The sequence below is a fragment of the Bison bison genome, unplaced genomic scaffold, assembly GCF_000754665.1.
Source record: "Bison bison bison isolate TAMUID 2011002044 unplaced genomic scaffold, Bison_UMD1.0 scf7180017864030, whole genome shotgun sequence".
Lineage (NCBI taxonomy): Eukaryota > Metazoa > Chordata > Mammalia > Artiodactyla > Bovidae > Bison > Bison bison.
Genome location: NW_011494602.1, coordinates 536,829 through 561,568, shown reverse-complemented (window position 1 = coordinate 561,568; position 24,740 = coordinate 536,829).

Genomic DNA, 24,740 nt, shown 5'->3' with positions numbered 1-24,740 from the left:
CCCAGAAGTTTATCACCTTTCCAGGTTGCTCTGACACTTTGAAGGGCCAGGGGAAAAAAAAGATGTACAATCCCACTTTTCTAACTCTCCAAATGGAGCTACAAAAATGGTCAATGTTTATATGTTTCCAAATTCCAAAAGGAAGTGTGGATGGATACTGTCCGCCTGGACTTTTCCAGTGTTTGGTTCCTGGAGTCCCAGTCCTGAGGAATGACTGTGAAATTTGTACTGTGGCACTTCGTTTTGATGGACTGAATGTCCTTCCTGGTTGATCTGGTACTGGTTCGGTCTATATTTGGGGATTCAACCTACTTGGGGCTGGAGTTGAAAGGGGCATGCCACAAGAAGGGGTTTCAGGGGGAGCTGACTCTTTCGGATTCTGAGATGCGCCCTCCTCAGTAGCAGCCCCGACCTCCAAGGAAACGTGATGAGCAGAGAGCAGGGCTGGAGGTAGAGGTCAGCCCCCACAGTCTTCATCGTGGAAACGCCTCTGCCAATTTCAAGGCGCCTTCTGAGGTGACTAACCCTCTAACACTCTTGATGAATTTAGAGACACATTAGTTTGATTTACATAATAAGTTTTAACTTTATTTATTTTAATTAGAGGCTAATTACTTTACAATATTGTATTGGTTTTGCCATACATCAACATGAATCCACCACAGGTGTACACGTGTTCCCAATCCTGAACCCCCTTCCCACCTCCCTCTCCATACCATCCCTCTGGGACATCCCAGTGCACCAGCCCCAAGCATCCTGTATCCAGCATCAAACCTGGACTGGCGATTCGTTTCTTATATGATATTATACATGTTTCAATGCCATTCTCCCAAATCATCCCCCCTCCCTCTCCCAGAGTCCAAAAGACTGTTCTATACATCTGTGTCTCTTTTGCTGCCTCGAATACAGGGTTATCGTTACCATCTTTCTAAATTCCATATATAATATTTTTAAATACACGATTGCTTTGGAGAGTTAATTGTCTTTCCATTTTCCCTTCCTCGACTGAACTGTGGCGTTACAAATACCCTCCCAAAGAGCCCAAGAGGAGGCAGATGTGGCTGAGAGAACACAGAACAATCCACACCTCTCAAATGCCAACAAGAAGGGCAATCTGGAATTTGCTGGCAAATCAATCCTTAAAGCAAGATTGGCGAATGGGGCAAGCATCTCAAAAATCATTTTGCGTGGGCAAAAATGCATGCCCAGCTCCCAGAATACAGTGGCGGTGTGCGGGTCCATCTCGGCCTCCCGGGGGGGCCCCTCGTCCATAGGAGGGCGGAGCTGCTCCAAGGGACAGAGAGCCTGGCGGCGGCGGTTGCCAGGCGCCCGGCGGGCGGCGTGGCTCTGCAGAGAGGCAGACTGCCAGGATCCGGAGCCGGCTGGCTTCCTCAGAGCACCTGTCATCCTTCCCTTTGCAAGAAGGCGCCACCTTCCCCCGCCTCTCTCTGCTTTCCCCCGCGGGGCTTCCTATTGCCTTTCCCACTGGCAGATGCAGACTGCCTTCCTCCCAGCAGTTGGGGGCGCTGGAGGAGGGGAGGGCCTTGGCAAACGCATCCTCCGCCTTACCAGGCGCCTGCATCCCAGGAATCAGTCGAATGCAGGTGCTGTGACACGATGACAAGCAGTCAGGCCCTGGGTGACTGCATGCACGTCACTTGCTGTGCCTGACAGTCTCCGACACCCCATCAATCATGGTCTTGATTAGGCCACTTAGAGTCTCCTGTCTCAACTTTGGGCTCTGAACTGAAATTATTGCGAACTGAACAGCCTTATTTCCAACGTGGGCGTCAGCGCCTCTTTACAAGAGCATCATGGAGCTGGAAGTTCACACTTGCACACTCGAATGGGCCAGTCTTTTCTCTTGTCAATACAGCAGTTAGATGCATGTCAGGCACACGAATTTGCTGGGAAGTTTTGCTTTCCTTGGTTCCTCTTTCATTTTTTGCAAAGATGCATTTTGTTGTTCCTCTGGTGCTGTATTTAGGGAATGTGGTGACTGTCTATGTATTCATGAGCAGTGGGTCTTCTCATGGAACGGGAAGAGAGGAAACAACTCAGAGTTAACTCCAGTGATGATTAAAAGTTTGGGATGAGCTGGAAGATTGGGATTGACAGATATACGTCACTATGTGTAAAATAGGTAACTAACCAGAACCTGTGTACAGCACAGGGAACCCTACTCAATGTGCTGCAGTGCCCTAAATGGGAAGGAAATCCAGAAAAGAGGGGCTGTATGTATACATATAGCTGATTCACTGTACTGTACAGCAGAAAATAATACAACATTGTAAAGCAACTATACTCCCATTAAAAAAAAAAAAAAAATCTTGGTATTAACCAGCTGCCTACCTCAAAGAAGTTATTTATCCACTAACATTGATTAAGCTTGGTATCTGTGTCCAGCCCAGTCTGAGACTCTTGGAGGGCCCTCAGGTAAGATAAACATGATTGTTGCCCAGGAGAACCTCAAAATATAGTTAGGGAGATAATTATACAAATATTTCTGTGGCAAAATGTGGATCAAACTTCTTTGCCTGGTACTGAAGGCATCTGAGAACTTGACCACAGTAGACAGGTCCTCACAGGCATATCCTGGACATTTCAGAAATATCCATCATGCTTTCTTCCTGTAGAGAAGTTCATGGCTGTGTCCTTATCTGGGACCCCATTTTTCACGTATTTCTCTAAATCAGAGGTCAACAAAGTTTTTCTGTAAATGGTAAAATAATAAATATTTTAGGCCTCATGAACCAAGAGGCTAAATGCAGCAACTGTTCTTGCTGAAAGGTTAATAGTCTTGTTTACATTCTACATTTAAGAATGTAAAAACCATTATTAGCTAATAGACCATACAGAAATGGGAGGTGGGTTGAATTTGGCCTGAGGGCTATAGTTTGCTGACATCAATAGTTGCTGACATCCCATTTGTCTTTTAAGACCCAGCTCAAACTCCAATTGCTATGTAAAACATATCTGATACATCTCACCTGAAATTTTCCTCTCTTAGGAATGTCTAATTTATGCAATTTGTCAAGTAAGTATTCTTATACTTACAAATGCATCTATCAGGAGTATGGTTAGAGGAGAAAATAGAAATTTTTAAATCAGACAGAATAACATTCAAATTCTGATTTCTCAGCTTACAGTTGAGTGGCACTGTGAAAACAACTTACATTCTCTGAGTTTATTTTTGAAAACAAAAATCAAAATATGTTTATATCTGTGTAGGAGGTATTTTTTTTTCCATTTCCTTACCTAGATTTTCAAAATTATTTGCATCAAATATGTATCCCTTCTATAGTAGAGATATATCAAATACCTCATCCACAGGGTTATTTGTATTTAAAAATGATATCGCTGAAATGGTATAAAGGGTTAGTAAATATTCTCTTCCATCTCTTCATGAATTCTTTCTATATTCTCATCAAGGATATATGTCTTATGTTCAATACTAAATTGCATTATTTTTAGGACCAGATGCTATCTTAAATTTTAAGCCCTCAACAATACTGAATTGAGATCTTGCACTTGGCTGGTGGTCAGAATCATTTGCTGTTAATCTGTTTCCCCTAAACTCTTTTACACTGCTGCTGCTGCTGCTAAGTTGCTTCAGTCGTGTCCGACTCTGTGCAACCCCATAGATGGCAGGCCACCAGACTCCCCAGTCACTGGGATTCTCCAGGCAAGAACACTGGAGTGGGTTGCCATTTCCTCCTCCACTAAAACCCTTCAAAAGAATTTTCTCTATTCATTTCTCTTTGCTTGCCCTACTACTCAGTCTAATTCAATCTGTCTTCTCTCTCTATCATTCACCCACCTCCATGTCTGTAAATCTAGTGGACATATTTCAGAGCTCATCTTATTTGACTCTTCATGAGCATTAGAGTCAAACACGTCCTTCTTTCTGACACCTCAGTACTTTTAACTCCATGATATCAGGATTTCCTGGATCTCCTCCTTATTCCTCTCTCTCCATTTCTGTCTCATTTGCAGGATCTGTATCAGGCAAAGACCATTAAGCATTGGCATTTCTGAAGACAGCCCTTGCTATTATCTCTCTGCATTTCCAACCATATCCCAGGTTTCAGAAAGCATCTATATACAGATGTGGCACTAAATTTAATCTTTCACCAAGGCCTCTAAGGCCTACCTCAGTCATCTCAGTTACAGACCCCTCAGAGTCAACATGACCAAGACTAAATCTGTGAGCCATGCTGATCCCTCAAGCTTGTGACCCAAAGCTAGTCTTCCTTCCGAGTTTTCTATCTCAGAGAAAGATATTGCCATCCTTCCCATCAAACAAGCCAGAAACCTAGGAATTTATTCTGAAAACCTACCTCTTTCTTACTATACAGGTAATTTATTACCAACCTCTGCAGATTTTCTCTCTTTTATAAATTTCGAATCCTTCTCTTTTTTTGTGGTCAACGCCAGCACTGTAGGCCAACAAGAGTCATTTGTGAAATAGAATGTTGATAGTGGGGGAGGTTGTATGTGTTTGGGTGTAGGGATTATATAGTAACTCTCTGTCAGTCAGTTCAGTTCAGTTCAGTCACTCAGTCATGACCAATTCTTTGTGACCTCATGAATCGAAGCACGCCAGGCCTCCCTGTCCATCACCATCTCCCGGAGTTCACTCAAACTCACATCCATCAAGTTGGTGATGCCATCCAGCCATCTCATCCTCTGTCATCCCCTTTTCCTCCTGCCCCCAATCCCTGCCAGCATCAGAGTCTTTTCCAATGAGTCAACTCTTCGCATGAGGTGGCCAAAGTACTGGAGTTTCAGCTTTAGCATCATTCCTTCCAAAGAACACCCAGGGCTGATCTCCTTTAGAATGGACTGGTTGGATCTCCTTGCAGTCCAAGGGACTCTCAAGAGTCTTTTCCAACACCACAGGTCAAAAGCATCAATTTTTCGGTGCTCAGCTTTCTTCACAGTCCAACTCTTACATCCATACATGACCACTGGAAAAACCATAGCCTTGACTAGATGGACCTTTGTTGGCAAAGTAATGTCTGCTGCTACTGCTGCTAAGTCACTTCAGTCGTGTCTGACTCTGTGCGACCCCATAGACGGCAGCCCACCAGGCTCCGCCTTCCCTGGGATTCTCCAGGCAACAACACTGGGAGTGGGTTGCCATTTCCTTCTCCAATTCATGAAAGTGAAAAGTGAAAGTAAAGTTGCTCAGTTATGTCCGACTCCTAGCGACCCCATGGACTGTAGCCCACCAGGCTCCTCTGTCCACGGGATTTTCCAGGCAAGAGTACTGGAGTGGGGTGCCATTGCCTTCTCCGAAGTAATATCTAGTTTCTGCTTAATTTTGGTGTAAACCTAGAACTGCTCTAAAAAAATAAAGTCTATTAAACACAAAAGCAAAAACACTCGTGCCATTTATTATGAGTAGAATCAGGGCAAAGTTAGGCTTCCCTTAAACCTACATCTTATGTTTGTCTTCTTTTCTAGCCCTGTTTTACTCCCCCACCTCCTTTCTTCTGAGATTATTCTTTCAGTAAATCACTTAAACAAAATCCCTGTTGGAGGCTCTGCTTCCAGGACACCAGCCTCAGGCAGAGCTGTAGGTGTGGCGTACATGATCGCTGACCTGTCCAGCCCTTTTCTTCTGCTTAGAAACTGGGACATGGAAGAGTGATTTTTGATGGGACAAAGAGATGTAACAGATGTCTGAAATATATAAATAGGTGCTGATAGAAAACATGGGCCTGGAGAGAGTTGAAAAGAAATCTCATCTCACCATACCTAGAAAGATGGAAATGCACCAAAGACAAATTTCACCGACTTCAAATATTTGTCTGGGTGCCAGCTCTTCATTCTGTGAGAAGGAAGCAATTGCTGTCAACTCCTTTCACCTACTGTATTTGCTTTCTGTGGCTGCTGTGATGAACTACCACAGACTGGATGGCCTACAACAACAGCAATGTGTTCTCTCATAATCCTGGAGTCCTGAAGTCCAAAATCAAAGCATTGCCGAAGCCATACTCTCTCTGGAGGCTCCAGGGAAGAATCCATCCTTGTCTTTTCCAGTGTTGCATGCTCCTGGCAATCCACAGCTTTCTTGGCTTCTGGCCACACCACTCTGCTTCTGTTAGCATGTCACCTTCTCTGTGTCCATCTTCTCTTCCGTACGTCTCTTACAAAGACACTTTTCACTGAATTTGGAGTCCACCCAAATAAGCCGGGATTATCTCAAGGTCCTTAACTTAATGAAGTCTGCAAAGGCCTTTGTTCCAAATAAGGAAACATTCACAGATTCCATGGAGGGGCTGACATGTCTTTTAAGGGAGGAGGCACCATTTGGTCCACTATACTCAGTAACTTTTCCCCTAATTCTATATAATAATATTTTTTATGCTTATATATCTGTTTACAGTCTGCCCAGTTCTTTCAATTAAATAGCCTATTAATTACCATAACAAATAAACAAGAAGAATACCTGTTGTGTAACACATTTTTCGTATATCCCAAACATACCCTGTTAGGTGCTATTATTCCAATTTTACAGTTAAGGAAACCGGGGCTGGGACGGGCTTTAATTTTTTACCTTTAGTATTTCAAACTTGGTATCTTCACTTGGTGACTCTCGTAAGAGCTAGAATTAGAAGGGTCTCCAGCAACAATGGATTCACCTTGCTCCTTGGATTAGTGTTCTGAGTATAATGCAAATAATAATATTCTTAGAATCAAAGTAGATGGAGCAGTGATCGACTGGCATTTGTACTGTGGGGGGATGAAGGAGAAAGAACTAGGGCTCCAGTCTTGCACAGAGAGCTGGAGTCCCCACTGTGTTCTCTGACTAGCTTCCTGAATTTGGCAAATCATAACATTTCTCTAAGACTGCCATTAAGGTAGGATGTTCCCACATTGCTCATGGGCTTCCCAGGTGGCACCACTGGTAAAGAACCCACCTGCCAATGTAGGATACATAAGAGACCTGGATTCAATCCCTGGGTGGGGAAGATCCCCTGAAGAAGGGCATGACAATCCACTCCAGAATTCTTGAGAATTCCATAGACAGAAAAGCCTGGTGTGCTACAGTCCTTTAGGTCGTAAAGAGTCAGACATGACTGAAAAGACTTAACAGGCACGCATGCTGCTCGTATGGCTTTTTAAGGAACAACTGAGTTAAAAGCAGTCACCTTTACCAGATTAATTATACATTAATATATAATTGCAGTGACATACACATTAACACTGGTATCCTTCCTTTTGTATCTTCAAACCACAAGAAGGCACTCAGGATAGCTTCACAGTCTCCATTTATTAATCCTTGACCAAGACCTTCCACTACTGCGAGCTGGCTCCCAGCTCCACAAGAAGGCTGGGAAAGAAAACTTGAAAATTTTGAGAATAGAAATTTTTCCATCTCTATATATAATTATGACTGATTCACATTGTAATACAGAAGAAAGCAATACAACAGTGTAAATCCTTTTTCTTCCAATTAAAAAATAAATTAAAAAAAAGAAATATTCCCAGCTTATCTCAATCAAGGCTTTCATAGAAGCATTTATATAAGTCCCTACTTTGGTGTAAGTTATTTTCTTCAGTTACCCACAAAACACCTGTTGCTAAAGGATCTAGCGTCTACACTGGCCTACAATGAATTACGGAGCAGAGACTATTTTCTTTCTTGGCACCCCTCCCTCTCACCACCGTCATCACCCAAATGGTCAAAATTTAATATGTGAAACTCTAACAAAAAAATTCTGAAAGAGATGGGAATACCAGACCACCTGACCTGCCTCTTGAGAAACCTGTATGCAGGTCAGGAAGCAACAGTTAGAACTGGACATGGAACAATAGACTGGTTCCAAATAGGAAAAGGAGTACGTCAAGGCTGTATATTGTCACCCTGCTTATTTAACTTATATGTAGAGTACATCATGAGAAATGCTGGGCTGGAGGAAGCACAAGCTGGAATCAAGATTGCCTGGAGAAATACCAATACCCTCAGATATGCAGATGACACCACCCTTATAGCAGAAAGTGAAAAAGAACTAAAGAGCCTCTTATTGAAAGTGAAAGAGGAGAATGAAAAAGTTGGCTTAAAGCTCAACATTCAGAAAACAAAGATCATGGCATCCAGTCCCATCATTTCATGGCAAATAGTTGGGGAAACAGTGGAAACTGGCTGACTTTATTTTTCTGGGCTCCAAAATCACTGCAGATGGTGATTACAGCAATGAAATTAAAAGACGCTTACTCCTTGGAAGGAAAGTTATGACCAACTTAGACAGCACATTAAAAAGCAGAGACATTACTTTGTCAACAAAGGTCCATCTAGTCAAGGCTATGGTTTTTCCAGTAGTTATGTATGGATGTGAGAGCTGAACTATAAAGAAAGCTGAGCACTGAAGAATTGATGCTTTTGAACTGTGGTGTTGGAGAAGACTCTTGAGGGTCCCTTGGACTGCAAGGAGATCCAACCAGTCCATTCTAAAGGAGATCAGTCCTGGGTGTTCACTGGAAGGACTGATGTTGAAGCTGAAACTCCAATACTTTGGCCACCTGATGCGAAGAGCTGACTCATTGGAAAAGACCCTGATGCTGGGAAAGATTGAGGGCAGGAAGAGAAGGGGACAACAGGGGATGAGATGGTTGGATGGCATCACTGACTCAATGGACATGGGTTTGGGTGAACTCCGGGAGTTGGTGATGGACAGGGAGGCCTGGCGTGCTGCAGTTCATGGGGTTGCAAAGAGTCGGACATGACTGAGCGACTGAACTGAACTGAACCAATAAAGTGGTAAGTTCACTATTCTGCAGGAAAAGGAAGTCATTCAGCATGTCAAGACCGCCATCAAGAGACTCCAGTGGCCTCCTCCGCCTCACCCACCCAGGCAAGCAACATCAGCTCAGGAAGCATGCACGTCCACACTGCACCCTGGCCCGTGAGTCAGAGCCTCCATGCTGGGGCCCACGAGGCTGCTCTTATCAAGCCTCCAGGCGATTCTGACACAGAAGTTTCAGGAGCCCTTTGCTGTATCAGTGATTCTCAAACTCCCACAGCACCTTTTTTATCTCTGGATATGAAAAGTGTATTGCCAAAAAGAAAAACATTCCGTTTTGGAAGATTGCTTTTATGCCTGGCTTTCCCATTGCATAAGTTCCTCTGGGCTTCTGGGAGCCGGTTCCTCCATTCTCTCTAGATATGCAGTCATCATGCCTTTTCATGTCCTCTTCAAAATATTTCAGACCCACCCTGGGCCTCCTGAAGTCGCTTACTGCTCCAAGCTTGTCCTTTTTGCCTCCAAATCCATTCCATTTCTGTCTTCATACTATCACCAGATATGCCTTCCCTAAATCCCATTTTTGTTGCAAAATATTGTGAAGTTATCAAGGACTCTAGTTCCTACTATATCAAATCTAAACTGTTCCTTCCAGTTTTCATCCAATCTCTCTTTACAATCACTCCTATAACTCACTAACTCACTCTCTGCTTAAACAGTTGCTTTCCTGGGTCACACACATAGAAATTCATTTTTCTTAGTTGCTACTGTTGTTCTTCACTTAAAATATTCTTCCTTCCCAATCTAAACTCCAATACATCCTTCAAGGCCCAGATGAAGTGTCATTTTAAACCCAGGTTTGCACATCAGCGATCACTTCTCCCTGTCCACAGCACATATTGCTGGTCAATTATGAAACTCAAGCTGAGATACCAAATGCCACCTCTGAATCCTACTTAACACAACACTCCAGGCCACTACCACTAATCAAAGTGTACCCAGAGGATGAAATCTCAGTGTTATAACCCCTTGTGACTTTTGTTATTCCCACTATTCCAGAATCCACCATCAGGTATCTATTCATTGTTATTTACTACATTGTAATCTTATTTAGGAGAGGAAGAAGGCTTAAAATACTTCTGTACACCTCCAGAATTTCACAGCCCTGAACATAAGGGAAGACCTGAGGAATACCAGTTTGTTTGATTTTGATTAGACTGACAATATTGTAATAAAAGCACTTCTCTGGTGGCTCAGCGGTAAAGAATCTGCGTGCAATGCAGGACATGCAAGAGATGCTGGTTCAATCCCTGGTCGGGAAAATCACCTGGAGGAGGGCTTGGCAACTCACTCCAGTATTCTTTCCTGGAGAATCCCATGGACAGAGGAGCCTGGCAGGCTACTGTCCATGGGGTTGCAGAGTCAGACAGGACAGAAGCAACTTGGCACATGTGAACACATGCATTGTAACAGATATGCAGAGATGCTTACCCTTGATCTGGCTGACTTCACTCTATGGAGACGCAGGTTCACCTGAGCTCCTCATTCACCACCTCAAAGAATAATAGTAGACATATTTGCTTCATTAATTCCTTAGGTTTCCACAGAGTAAAATGGGAATTATCTTCGTCTCCTCTAAGCTAGAACTGAGAGCTATGCAATTAAAATCAGCTTAAAAGCAAACTAGCATCAAATACGGATATAAACCGTGTACTGTGTCTCATACAGTGTAATGGTACCAGATAATGGCAAACGTTGACAGCAGCACCATGTAAATACTGAGCCTTACCTTGGTTTGAAGGAACATTTACTGGAGGTATTTTTTTCATCTGAAATAAAATCTTGACCTCAAGTCTGCTTTTTTCTTCTTCATATCTTGACATACAAAAATACTAAAGGAGATGTGGGGGAGGCACCAGAGCTGTGATTAAATCTGCTTCTCACATCTATTATCTTCTCACTTTCCACGAGCTCTAATTTAAACATCTTATTTATAGCGTAATGTTCTTAAGAGTTTTCTGGGTGTATTTAAATGGGGATAACTAATTGGGACCATTCTAGTAGAAATCAGCTCCAAGCTCATCTTCCTAGGTGGCAGCTCCTCTCTGCTCCTGAAAAATAATGTAATTTCCTCTTTTTCAGTCTAATTTTCATGTTCACTGTTACTGTTCTGAATGTCGTGACTTCAGGCTGCATGAGTTTAACAATGTTTTTAGTTTCAATATTATCCCTAATATTTGACCTCTTTACATCATGAATTTGTTATCTTCTTCCAGAACTTTCCACTCTTCTTGACATTAAAAAATAAGTAAAGTCTAAAGCAGGGGACAACTTAAAAATAGTCTAAAGTAGGAATATTTTTAAAAAGTGAAAATTGTATGTTCTGTTTTAGATATATGTGTATTGAATGAGCATAGAAAATGAACAGAATCTGTTTTCCAGCTCTACAAAATGTTGTTTTACCCATTTACTCTTGTTTCCTGGTAATATATGCCTCAGGTAACAAGTATATTTCTATTATTTATGACTTAGTGGAATAATCTGATGTCAGTACGTGGGGCCACATGCAAATTTAGATTAATTTATACACCAGCTTCTCTTGTTCTCTCCCAATCACCCAGTGTAGGTTGAGTTCTCCAGAGTCAGATCCTGAGAGCAGGGTGAGTTGTTGATTTCATTTCGATTTTTGGCAAAACTAATACAATATTGTAAAGTTTAAAAATAAAATAAAATTTTAAAAAAAACATAAAAAATAATACAAATGAATGTATAAGCAAAACAGATTCACAGAGAAAACAAACTAGTGGTTACCAAAGGGGAGATGGAAGGCGGGAACGACAAATTAGTGGTACAGGATTAACAGATGCAAACTACTGTGTAAAAAATAGACACGCAATAAGGATATATTGTATAGCATAGAATATTATAGCCGTTATATTATAATAGGAACTTCACAGGTGGCACTAGTGGTAAAGAACCCACCTACCAATGCAGGAGATGTAAGAGATGCTGGTTCGATCCCTGATTTGAGAAGATACCCCGGAGGAGGGCTTGGCAACCCACTCCAGTATTCTTGCCTGGAGAATCCCATGGAAAGAGGAGCCTGGCGGGCTATAGTCTATAACTTTTAATTGAATATAATCTGCAAAAATACTGAATCACTATGCTGTACAACTGAAAATGTTATGATATTATAGGTAAACTATTCTTAAAAAAAAAAAAAAAAGGATGTAGACCAGGAGAAAATGGTAAGAAGTAGAGAATAGGATAGGGAAAGAGATAACACCATGGCAGGGGGATTTCACGTGAGGTCTCAACCACTGTCTGGCCTGGGGGCAGCTCCAAGTGTAAAGGACACTTGGAGTTTATTTCTCCTTGAAAAAAGTGAGCTGGGCTCTCACACTTCAGCAGTCCCTGGACTCCTGTAAGTCCCAGGATCATGACTTTCCAGGCACTTCTGGCCCTCGGGATGGGCAACACATCTCCAGTAACCCAAGAGTAGATCACTGAAGGAGACGGCAGGGGCCAGGTGTTTTCATGGATGAGACTTCCCATTGGATCAGCTACAAAGGTCCTGCACTGTTTCTTCTAGGGATGGGTTTTGGGGAGTAGCCTCCAACCTTACTCCTTCCAGCCCCTCAGACCTCCACAGCTACTATTTGCACATACTTCCAAATGCAGGGGCAATGTCTTTCTTCATCAGGTGGCCATTCTCTTCAACCCTCTTCAACCAACATAACAAACCATTGAAAAAATTAAAGTGCCTTAAAACAATGATCATTTATTCTGTGTAGGAGTCTGTGTGTTATCAGGTTGGATTGGGCTTAGCTGGGTGGTTCTTCTGGTCTTGCTGTGTTCCCTCATGTACCTTAGCTCAATCATAGGAGCTTTAGCTGATCCTGGATGAATATCTTATTCCTGTGGCTTCGGTTGGGACAACTGGAATGATTTCTATCACTTCCACATGAAATGAGTTCTCTCAGCCTTCAACAGGTTATCTCGAGCATATTCATGTGACAGGGATGCCAGTAGAACAAGTGGCATTGTGCAAAGTCACTTGAGGGCCAGGCTCAGGACCTCACTGTCCTGAGCTCACTGTCACTTCTGCCACATTCTATTAGTCACAGCAAGTCGTGCAAACAGGCCAGAGTCAAAAAGTGGAAATCAGGTACAGATGCAAAGTAAAATCAGAGGCAGAGTCAGCAAAGGGCATGGATGACAATGTAAACAATCACACATATTCTTTTGCAACATTACACAACTTCTCAGCACACCACTCTCCTATTCCCAAAACATCAGATTAACTTCAGGATGAGCCCAATCTTCCCAACATAATCCCAGGTAGAGGTTTTCTTTATCTTGGTTCCTGATGCCCAAAGATGCTATCCACCCACCAGCGCAAGGTCTTCTTGTTTTTTTGTCAAGTTCTCCAGAGAAACAGAACCAATAGGACACATAGACATACACAGAAAGGGATTTATTATGAGGGATTGACTCTTTCAAGAACACCCTCACTCAGAAATAATGTTTACCAGCTATCTGGGCATTCCTTAGCCCAGTTAAGTTGACACATAAAATGAACCATCATAGGCATGTAAAGTAGGGGAAGGGGTAGTTCATTTCTTTTTTCTCCTAGCCTCTCAGACAAGACAGAAATCACTCTCAGCAGATTATCCCTCTAGATATATTCAACAATGCTTCCTTTCTGTTCATTTTATGCCTGTGTGTGTGATGTATCTTGTTTATCTTCATGTGACATCTGGTGATTGAGAATCACAAAAGGGAGTTCTGTTTTCAGCTGCTGGGCATGTTTAACACTTTCGCAGGTGGTCCTTCCCAGTAGCTCGAACTTGTGAATTGGACAATGATAAAGGTTCTCCATGTGCCCTCCTATTCACGGATCCCTTTTAAGTAAGATAATTTACAACAGAAGATATTCAGATGATACGACCCAAATAGCACAAAGCGAAGAGGAACTAAAGAGCCTCTTGATGAAATTGAAGGAGGAGCCTGAAAAAGCTGACTTAAAACTCAATATTCACATAATGAAGATCATGGCATCTGGTCCCATCACTTCATGGCAAATAGATGGGGAAACAATGGAAATAGTGACAAACTTTATTTTCTTGGGCTCCAAAATCACTGCAGATGGTGACTGCAGCCGTGAAATTAAAAGATGCTTGCTCCTTGGAAGAAAAGCTATAACCAACCTAGACAACACATTGAAAAGCAGAGACATCACTTTGCCAACAAAAGTCCATATAGTCAAAGCTATTGTTTTTCTGGTAGTCATGTACAGATATCAGAGTTGTACCATAAAGGAAGTTGACCACTAAAGAATTGATGCGTTCGAACTGTGGTGCTGAGGAAGACACTTGAGAGTCCCTTGGACAACAAGGAGATCAAACCAGTCCATCCTAAAGGAAATCAACCTTGAATATTGATTGGAAGGACTGATGTTATAGCTGAAGCTCCAACACTTTGGCCACCTGATGTGAAGAGCAACTTATTGGAAAAGACCCTGATGCTGGGAAAGATTGAGGGCAGGAGGAGAAGGGGGTGAAAGAGGAAGAGATGGTTGGATGGCATCATCAACTCAATGGGCATGAGTTTGAGCAAATTCCGAGAGATAGTGAAGGACAGGGAAGCCTGGTGTGCTGCAGTCCATGGGGTCACAAAGAGTAGGATGCAACTTAGTGACTGAACAACGACACCAATACTGGAAAGCTGGACATCAAGTGTGAAGTGAGGAAAGACCTATACAAGCTTCAAATGATCAAATATTGTCTCCACTTTCCTCCCAATGTATAAAACACTTTATGCATTTCATCAGTTCTAAAATGATCATTTTTTATATTTTAACCTCTCTGAAATTGGCATGCATCTTAAAATTGATTGTCTCAAAATTATTTGGCAGTGTTTTCTTAATAGCCTATTAAATAGTGGTGAATCTTACAACCGATGTCTTAGTTTTGATGATATATGATAACTAGAAGAAGTAATTGTTTCATTATATAAAATATTGGCTGCAAAGCACACACATGAACTTGTTACAAGGGTGGCAGGTGAGGCTTTTGATATGAGTGTTCAATAATTCAATAGGCTTCACTTTTTGAACAATTCAGTTAAACTCTAGTTTCAGCCAAGTTGACTGTATGCATGGGTAGATGACCAGGTTAGCAAGCATGAGAGGAATTCTTCAGAATCATCCTCAAAATATTGTGAAGTTAAAGGGAACATTTTTTTTCTGGATGCCTTTGTAACAGCTTAAGTTAGCTATACTGTATAAAGCAGTATTACTGAGTCACTATCAAAAAGTAGCCCTAGATGCATAGAATTATGGCAATTCTCTTGGCATAAAGGTCTGACATAAAGGATGGGGTGGGAGGTGGGAGGGAGGTTCAAGAGGGGGACAACATATGTATACTTATGGCTGATTCATGTTGATATACAGCAGAAACCAACACAACATTATAAAACAATTATCTTCCAATTAAAAATAAATAAACTTTAAAAAATCTGAGAAAAGGAAATTTCAGAAGGATCAACTGAGATCTCACATTTCCAACTTTAGCCTCTGAGTTCATGCCTCATAGAGTCTATTTGAAAATACTTTTCCTCATTACCATGACTAATTCCCAGTCTACAATCCACCCAAATGTGCTTACCTCATTTAGACCAAAACGTACATGTTAGAGAATTAAGTGCATTTAAAAAATCTATTTACTGCAGTTTTCCACTTCTTTTCAGGTTTTCCCAGTACATATGTACTATCTTGAAAATCAGAAAATTTGTTTAAATGAAAACAAAAATTATCTGTAGGAGAGCAAAACAGATCACTACAGACACAATAAGTGAACAAGATAATAATAAAAGCTAGCTCAAGTGTTATGCTCACTTTCCGCCAGGCCACTGACCAACGGGCCCCCTCACACCCTTGAGTGGTCAGGGCTATTTCCATCTTCCTTCACAGATGAGGAAGCACTGACACAGGAGGATTTCAGAGCTGAGGACTCGCCTATCAGAGGAGAAGCAGGACTGAAGGCCAGCGACCAGGGTCCAGAGCCCGCATTGCCTGCAGCCTGATGCATAAACAGGAAGTGAACATAAACAAGCAGGTCAGAGTGTCAAGAAGTCATTCTATTTTTCGTCTTTTTGTAGCTTCATGGTAAAAGGATACTTTTCTCTCTAAACATCAGCTTCTCCATTTGTAATGTGGGGATTCTGGCATTAATAACTGAACTTTTTAAGGATCAAATGAAACAACGAATATGAAGATGCCTTGTAAACTGACAGAAAGTGAAGTCGCTCAGTCATGTCCAACTCTTAGCAACCCCATGGACTGTAGCCTACCAGGCTCCTCAGTCCACGGAATTATCCAGGCAAGAGTACTGGAGTGGGTTGCTATTTCCTTCTCCAGGGGATTTTCCCCACCCAGGGACTGAACCCGGGTCTCCCTAGTCTCCCACATTGCAGTCAGACACTTTACCGTCTGAGCCACCAGGGAAGCCCATAAAACTGACAAGTAATGTCAACTTGACAACTGACAGGTTTGCATATCCCATTAGTAACAACACCATCTTCTTTTCTCTCTCAGGACTTGGTAATAAAACCGGAGGTGGTTATCTCTCCAGAACCTGCTCCCCTATCATACTTCTGTCTCCTGTCCTGGCAATAAAGTACTAAACTCTTTCCTCCTGTATCTGAGACCTACTCTCAATAGCTACTATTCGCACTCTGCCATCAGGGTCCTGCCCAGGATCCCACTGGCAAGAAAGTAAATGCAGAGCACACACGCCATAGCTTCCCCCTTCCTTGTCCATGTCAGGTCCTGTTAATCAAGCACAGATCTCCCACCAGTTCAGCCAAAGCTCAAATGTTGCCTCAGAATCCTTAACAGAGATCTAAGCAGATGCTTGCTACTAGTAATCAAATGTGATCAACAGCTGAAATTAAATCTATTTCCCATTCCTGTTGCAAAGTAGTATAAAATGCACCTATAAACAGAATTTAGAATTAAAAAGTAGGGAGCTCTTTGAAATACGAAGTTAATAATAGTAGCTGGGCTACTTCAGTTCTGTTGTGCAGGTCACTTGACTCACCTCCATTCTCTCATCTCCATTTCCTTATCATTCTAATGAGAGAGTTGGATCCTGACCTCTCACAAATCAATTTCGATTCCAGCCTACAGATTCCTTTCTTAACTTCTAACATCTTCCAAGTCATTATTAATTTTTGCTTTTCCTCTTACCCACCTGAATTGCCACTCCTACTTCTTTCTCTCCATCCATTTAAGCTGTACTTCAACATCTTCAAATTTCGTGTTTCCCACAAAGCTATCTCTTTGCTACTCCAGTTGGTAGTGACCTCACTTTCCACTGATGGGCTTTAACATAAATTGTCCATAGATACAGTTGGCATCATATGGTCTGACGAACTAGACTACAAATGCCCTGATGAAACAGGTCCAGGGTCTATATTTCTTTCCGTTTTAGTGCCTTGCAGAGTTTTATATAGTAGATCAGTTCAGTTCAGTTCAGTCGCTCAGTTGTGTCTGACTTTTTGTGACCCCATGGACTGTAGCACCCCAGGCTTCCCTGTCTTTTACCATCTCCCGGAGTTTACTCAAACTCATGTCCGTCAAGTTGGTGATGCCATCCAACCATCTCATCCTATGTCATCCCCTTCTCCTCCTGCTTTCGATCTTTCCCAGCATCAGGGTCTTTTCCAGTGAGTCAGTTCTTCACATCAGATGGACAAGTATTGGAGTTTCAGCTTCAGCATCAGTCCTTCCAATGAATACTCAGGAGTGAATTCCTTTAGGATTGACTGGTTTGATCTTCTTGCAGTTCAAGGGACTCGCAAGAATCTTCTCCAGCACCACAGTTCAAAAGCATCAATTCTTCAGTATATAGTATATAATAGAGACTCGATGATAAAAACCTGAGTTTATATTGTTTCTAATTTTCAAAAAAATTCCAAATGTGTTTGATCTATATTGATCTCTCAATTTTCCTGAAAATGTTAACATTAGAAATGTTGGTAATGCTAAAATTTAGGATAAGAACTGAAACTTGTCTCCCAAGTTATCCTTTAAAAGCTCTTATTTTTCTCATAAAGACTATATTCTAGATCATTATACAGGAGTATAATCATTATATAGGAGTATAACTCTTACGTGGGAAAAGAGATAAGATTTTGTTTAAGTCCAATAATAAATTCAGGATGACTGCTTAAGACTCAACTTTAACATTCTATGACTGATTTTAAGTATTTCTTTTGTGTGTGTTCAGTTGCTTAATCGTACCAGACTCTGAGATCCCATGGATTGTAGCCTGTCAGTCTCCTTCTGTCCATGGGATTTCCCAGGCAAGAATACTGGAGTGGATTACCATTTTCTTCTCTAGGGGATCTTTCTGACCTAGGAACTGAACTTATGTCTCTTAAGGTCTCCTGCATTAGCAGGTGGATTCTTTACCGCTGAGCCACCTGCAAACCCCATTAAGTACTTCTTTTAGTTATTTTATTTAATATTATCACATATCCTTGAATATATTTTATAATTGATATATAACTGACTGATATAAAATATAGCAATATAAATATTACAGTTTATAATATAAATACTTAATAAGTCAAATATAGTTTATGCTTGATAGAGTCAGATTTTATAATTATATTTAATGCTTTGTACAATAATTAATTGTTATTTATACTATGTTTTCTTTTGCAAATAAAAAAATGTTTGAGATATATTTTAGAAAACAGTTGACGTAATAAGATGTCCTATGAAAAAGATTTTATTGCCTTTTCTCCTCACCCTACAGGTTTCTGTTTGTTTTCATTTTGCCCTGAGGCACTTTATTTTGCTTTGCTCTTTCTAATGCTGGTTTTCCCTGTGTGGGGCTTCAGGCCTAGAGCAGAGGGTATAAAGAAAGTAGGAAGGATTAAGACACAGTTGGATTATAGGATGAAGAATCTGAATGAAAAAGAAATTCCATTATCACCACCTGAGAAGCTGAGCTTCTTTCTTCACATCAAAGGGTGGGGAGAGGGAGGGGAAAAAGTCTTCAAAATGGATTTCCTTTCATTTCCACTTCAATTCTCTGTGCTTGGGTGTTCAGTACATTCCATCCTCTCAGACCCTAAAAGAACTTGAATTTGAGTTTAACATATTGGGAATTTCAGCTCAAGCAGATCTGACGAGAGAAGACAGACGCCTGAACAGATGCAGCTTGTATAGAGAGATTATTTTTTTTTTAGCCAAAAGTTGCTGATTTTTCATCTATAAAAACCTTTCCCCTGATAAGTTTTAGAGTGTGAAAATTTTGACATTTTTCTTTGCACATCACAGGTTACTGTGCTTAGTTATTTAGCGTGTGTGTGTGTGTGTGTGTGTGTGTGTGTGTAACGTAATCATCCTGTGGTGGATTGAGAAGGCAGTATTCAGTTCTGTCAAAACCCTTGGGCTGTTGCCATGTTTTTGAAACTTTGAGCTTCACTGAGCTTACTGGGGGCCTGGTTTCCCTGATGTGTGAATTGCTACAGAAATTAAAACATGGCCAGTGCTGGAATCTCCACTGACAAGCTGATGAGATCCATGTCCCTGGAGTTCCTCTCAACTCTCAGTGATCCTGTCAGAGAAATCACTACATCTGCTCCAAATTGCTACCTGAGGACAAAACAGGACTTCAGAGGCATCTGAAAAACACTGTGAAAGAGAAGCAAGGACTCTGAGCAAAACAAAAAGGAGTGTCTTGTGGCTGAGGGTGAACTGAGGTGGTGGGAAATGTGTAAATGGCCTTGTGTTCTGTATCTACGTGGAAAGAGACATGAGAACAGACACCAGTAACAGAGACAATGCGGAGAAATGTGTGGAGTGACTACTCTCCCTATTCATTCTAGCATTTCTATAACCACATGACTAAACATACCAGTTACGTTGGTTGAATGACATTGATTGACCAATATCAACTCTCAATGTTCCCAAAACAGCAAAACCAAGAGAAAAAAAAATCCACATTTTCTGCATCTAAGCTCCTCTATTTTTCTCAGTGACAATGTTCCCTTCTTTCTCTAGAGTCGTAGCCTTGGGAGTGCAGTCACTAGACCAGCTGTATCATCATCATTTGTGAACCTACTAGAGATGAAAATTCTAAGGCCGCATCCCAGATCTACTGAATTAGAAACTCTGGGATGGAGCCCAGCACTGTGGGTCTTAATAACCTGGCAGTTTGTTCCTAATGCATGTGAAGATTTGAAAACTTTATGTCTAGCACAAAGCATCATCAGTCTTTTGATCACAACTGATTTATTCTCATCAGCGTGTGATACGAACTAGTACCTGCTACATTTAAAAAAATACTCTCTTGTCTTCATAGCTTCCAGCTATTTTCCTTCTCTTTCTACTGTCACAGAATTATTTCTTTTAAAAGTTTGTCTGTAGAGCAAGATGACAATCTAGGAAGTCCCAGACCTTGCTCTCTCACAGAGACACTGACTTAACAATAACATACAGTCCAAAAGCCTTTATGAGAACTCAAGAAACCAGTTGAGAAGTTGCAGCACCTGAGGCGTGCTCAAAGCTGCATTGAAATGAGTTAGAAAATCCATTATTTCTCACTCATGTGTTACCTTGCCCAAGTGAGCACAGCTCAGCACAACTGGGAGTAAATGTCCAATTCATGGTTTCTCTATAGATGGAGGAGGAGGGAAAGAAGTGGAATATATGTCCAACACTGAGTACTGATGCAGATCTTGGATGTTTGGGGACTTCTGAGAAAAAAAGAAAGCCCCTTGGTTGTTGCAAAACCAGAGAACCTCCAGTACTTGAAGACAGGCACCAGAGGGAGAAAAATGAGAAGATCTTAAAAAAGAAACACAAAACACAATTAAAATATCAAAAGTTAAAGAAAAAGGAGACACTCTTTAAAAGCAGCAAGAGAAAAACGATTTGTTTTATACATAGAAAACCCCATAGACTATCAGCAGAAACCTTGTAGGCCAGAATGGAGTAGCATGATATATTTAATGTTAAAAGAAAACACTTTCAACCAAGAATTCCCTACTTGGCAAAGTGATCATTCAGAGTTGAAGACAGAGATAAAGAGTTTCCAGATTACCAAAAACTAAAAGAGTTGCTCACCACTAAGTATTACAAGAAAGGTTATGAAGATTTATTTAAGCTGACAAGAAAGGGCACTAATTACTAACAAGAATACTTAAGAAAGAATAAATCTCACTTGAAAGGTAAATATATAGTAAAGGCAGTGGGTTAATTACTTATAAAGTTAATATAAATGTTAAAAGAGAAAAGTAGTAAAAATAACTATAACTACAATACTTAAAAGTTGCAGAGGATAAAAAGGAATAAACTGTGACATCAAAAACATAAAACATGAAAGAAAGTAAAACTGTTGATCTGTAGAATGGGATCAAACTTAAGTTGTTATGAACTTAAAACTAATTAATATAGATGTAAGTTGTTATACATAAGCCTCATTGTTAGGGGAAGCACACTGACTGAAACCACCCAACCTGGCCAGGCACCACAGTAACCATTTGCATGAGTTGTTTTACGACAGGAGGTCCTGGTAAGGAACACAGAACTAATAACCCACCACCAACCAGAAGAGTTCAGGAAAGGTCAAAAGGAGACACCACATGTCCAGCCACCTCCCAGAATCCTCCTCTCTGGCATCCATCTTGGCTGAACAAGGTGTGCACCACCAGGAAGGACTCTGAGTCAGAATGATTAGCTAAAGACTGCGCGGAAACTAATCCCATCACCATAAAACCAAGACTGCAAGCCATGTGGCAGAGCAGTTCTCCTGGGTTCCCTTACCCTCCTGCTCTCCACCCAGGCGCCCTTTCCCAATAAAGTCTCTTGCTTTGTCAGCACATGTGTCTCCTCAAACAATTCATTTCTGAGTATTAGACAAGAGCCCGGTTTTGAGCCCTGGAAGGGGTCCCTCTTCCTGCAACAAATGGCGACTCTGGCGGGACTCTTCTTCACTGAGACTGACATCCTGACCACTCGGGGTACTCAGGGACCAACTTGCCTGCCTTGCCTGCCTTGCCTGGACCAGACCCAGTGGCCAAAACTGGGGCCTTTTTGTCCCTAGTCTCCTCCTGACACGGACAACTGGCCAGAGTGCCCCAACCGGTAAGGAACAAGAGACTTTATTTACCTCTCTCCCCTACCCTCTCTCTTTCCTCTCTGTAACCCTTCCTATCCTCCCCCTTTTTTCTAGTCCCCAGGTCCTAGAAGCTGGAATCTGGTCGAAGGGCCTCAGCCTGGGCAGAGGGTTGGAGACTGATCACCTCCCCTTGACGGAGAACTTGAATTCTGCTTCTGGTCTGGTCTGGTTTCTAGTAGGGCCGAATTCCAGTCTCTCTTCTCTGGAGGCCCAGGGTAAAGTCCTGTAATGCCTGGGTATCTGCAGGTGGAAGGAGAGGTCTGTAAGGCCACCCCTTTCACCCCCCTCTCCTACCTCCTCCCCGTTCTTCTTTCAGCCTGGCTTCCTTTCCTCCCTTTGAAATCTTTGAAGATCTGAGATATTTTCATTTACTCTGCTAGTACTTGGATCTGAAGTTCTGTGTCTCTATAGGTTTTCTGAGAGACTGTATCCTTGTATTTAAGGGACTGTCTGATGAGGACTGCCAGGTCTGTGTGTGTTTTAACTCTGTTCTGTATTGTGATTTTTGATGGGCATTTTGCTTTGTCTGGCCACCATTTGGTTTAGACCTGCTGCCATTTTGTTAGAACTGGATTTTCTTTCACTGTGCCTTGAGACCAGGGCCTGGCTCTGCTCTCAGGAACACTTATCTAGACCATCTCTAACTCCTGAGACTGAGGAAAAATGGGGAAAAGCCTTTTAAAATTTTATTTATTCCAACTGTTTTTTATAAACTAGTAAATTTTACATTGTAATATCTAATTCATGACTAAGCTTAGATTTTGCTTTGTGTCTGTCTAAATATGTCTTGGTATGTCTTTGTCTCTGGGTAATATTTTTGAGGTTAATTTGTAAATGAACTCTATTTAACTGGCTTAAAGAAAAGTAAGTGCTAACAAATCAAATAATTCTAAATTAAACAATAAATTCTAGGTTCATGTGAACTGGGAAATATTCAGTATTAAATACCTGATATTAATGTTTGTTTGTTGACCTATCATATATACATGCCTTAGAATAATTAACATTAAGTAGAATATTTTCATTGTACCTAGTTTTAATATATGTTAAATATTATCATATCTGTTACAAGTTTGTCAACAAGGAAACTACCTTGAGTGAAGAAACTTCTACAAAAATGTAAATGAGATATGAGCTTTTAGATAAACTCTATTAAAAATAATTATGCTTTAGAAATGTCTGACTAAAATATTCTCTCCAGATTGGGGTAACCTGAATTTCTAAGGGTTATTCTAAACTAAGTGTTGGAAGTCTATTGAATAGTTAGGTCATTTCCAAATAAAATAAGATTTTGAAACATTTACTACTAAACGCTAATTTCCTTTTATAGAAAAACTAAAGAGATTTGGGAGTATAAATGGACAATGTTTGGTGCCATCCTAAAATGTTCTAAGAAAGCAAGGGTTTTAGAAATTATCACTGGTATTAATGCTCACCAATCTATAAAGTACTGATATAAAAGTTAGTTCTTGGTTACTAGAGGAAAGTAGGAAGTGTGTTTTCAGGGGAAAAAAAAAAGAGTACTAAAAAGAGTTATGAATGGTCAGGATTTTCTAAAATTGGATTACAGTTAGTTAGATAAATGGATTTTGTTAGGAATGACACAGGCATAGGAAAACTGGTTAGAGCCAACTAGGTCCAAGATAGTGGAGTAGACTTTCACTAGACCTGGAGCCTCAGTACTTAGCCACATTGTGACATATCAACAAGCTAAATGACACACCCACCAACATTGACTAAATCTGACTAAATGTTCCAAACCCTTTTAAATGATCGTTTTGACAAAACTTCCTAAATTGAATTCTATTGAAGTTCCTTTGACCTCTAGCTAACTTTGGGGTGCTTCAGAAGGCCCCTAGAAACATCCCAAAGAGAGATATTAAACTAATTGTGTTTATTTGGTTGGTTAAATTACATGAAAAGTATTATCAAATGAGTAATAAATCCTCTCACGTTATAATGTATGGTAAATATTACTAATATAGATATCCTAGAAATTATATGGAGTTCTTAACATTTTGATATGTCCTGGTATTCTAATGGAAATCTGATGACATCACAAAAATTAACAAAAGGACTGAATGAACCAGCGAATATGCTTATAACTTTTATGGTTTCTATCTGAAAAATTACGGGTTTGAATCTTATATTTTCCAGGAGTAGGGAAAACCTTCCTCTCAAACTAATTATGACAACAATTTGGTAAAATTCTATGTTATAAACAAAACAATTATATTTTCTCTCTACCTGACTCCTTCAGAAATTGGAAACTCTTAGGTTTCCAGTAAGTTTATCAAATGAGTTAGGAAGGTTATCTCACTAACAGGTACAAAAATCTCAAGGAATTTTTGAGACCTTAAAAAGGGAAGAAGTCACCTAGATTTGTTGGGCGAAATCTGTGATAAGCCTTTGGTGTGAGTTTCCCAGCCCTGTTTTATTTTAAAAGTTCAATCTGAGACTCTATAAATGTTTCAGCACAAAAGTCTATGATCAGTTATGGTTATATAAATCATCAGGCCAAAATTAGTAACAGCAGAACTATTTTGCAAATAAACTTAATTCGGTTATATTTGATAAAAATGAGGGTAATTTTAGGGAGAAAAAGATGTTTCAATAAATGTTAAATCCCAGTTTGTTAATGGAGGTCTGCATCTAGTAAGACTCATTTCTTGGATAGTTCTTTGCTGTTATGCGATATTAATGTAAAATTTAATTGAATTCTCAAAGAACACCCTACATTTGTTTCTGAAGCTTATCTCGGTAATCTGTCTTTGAATGAAGATCAGAT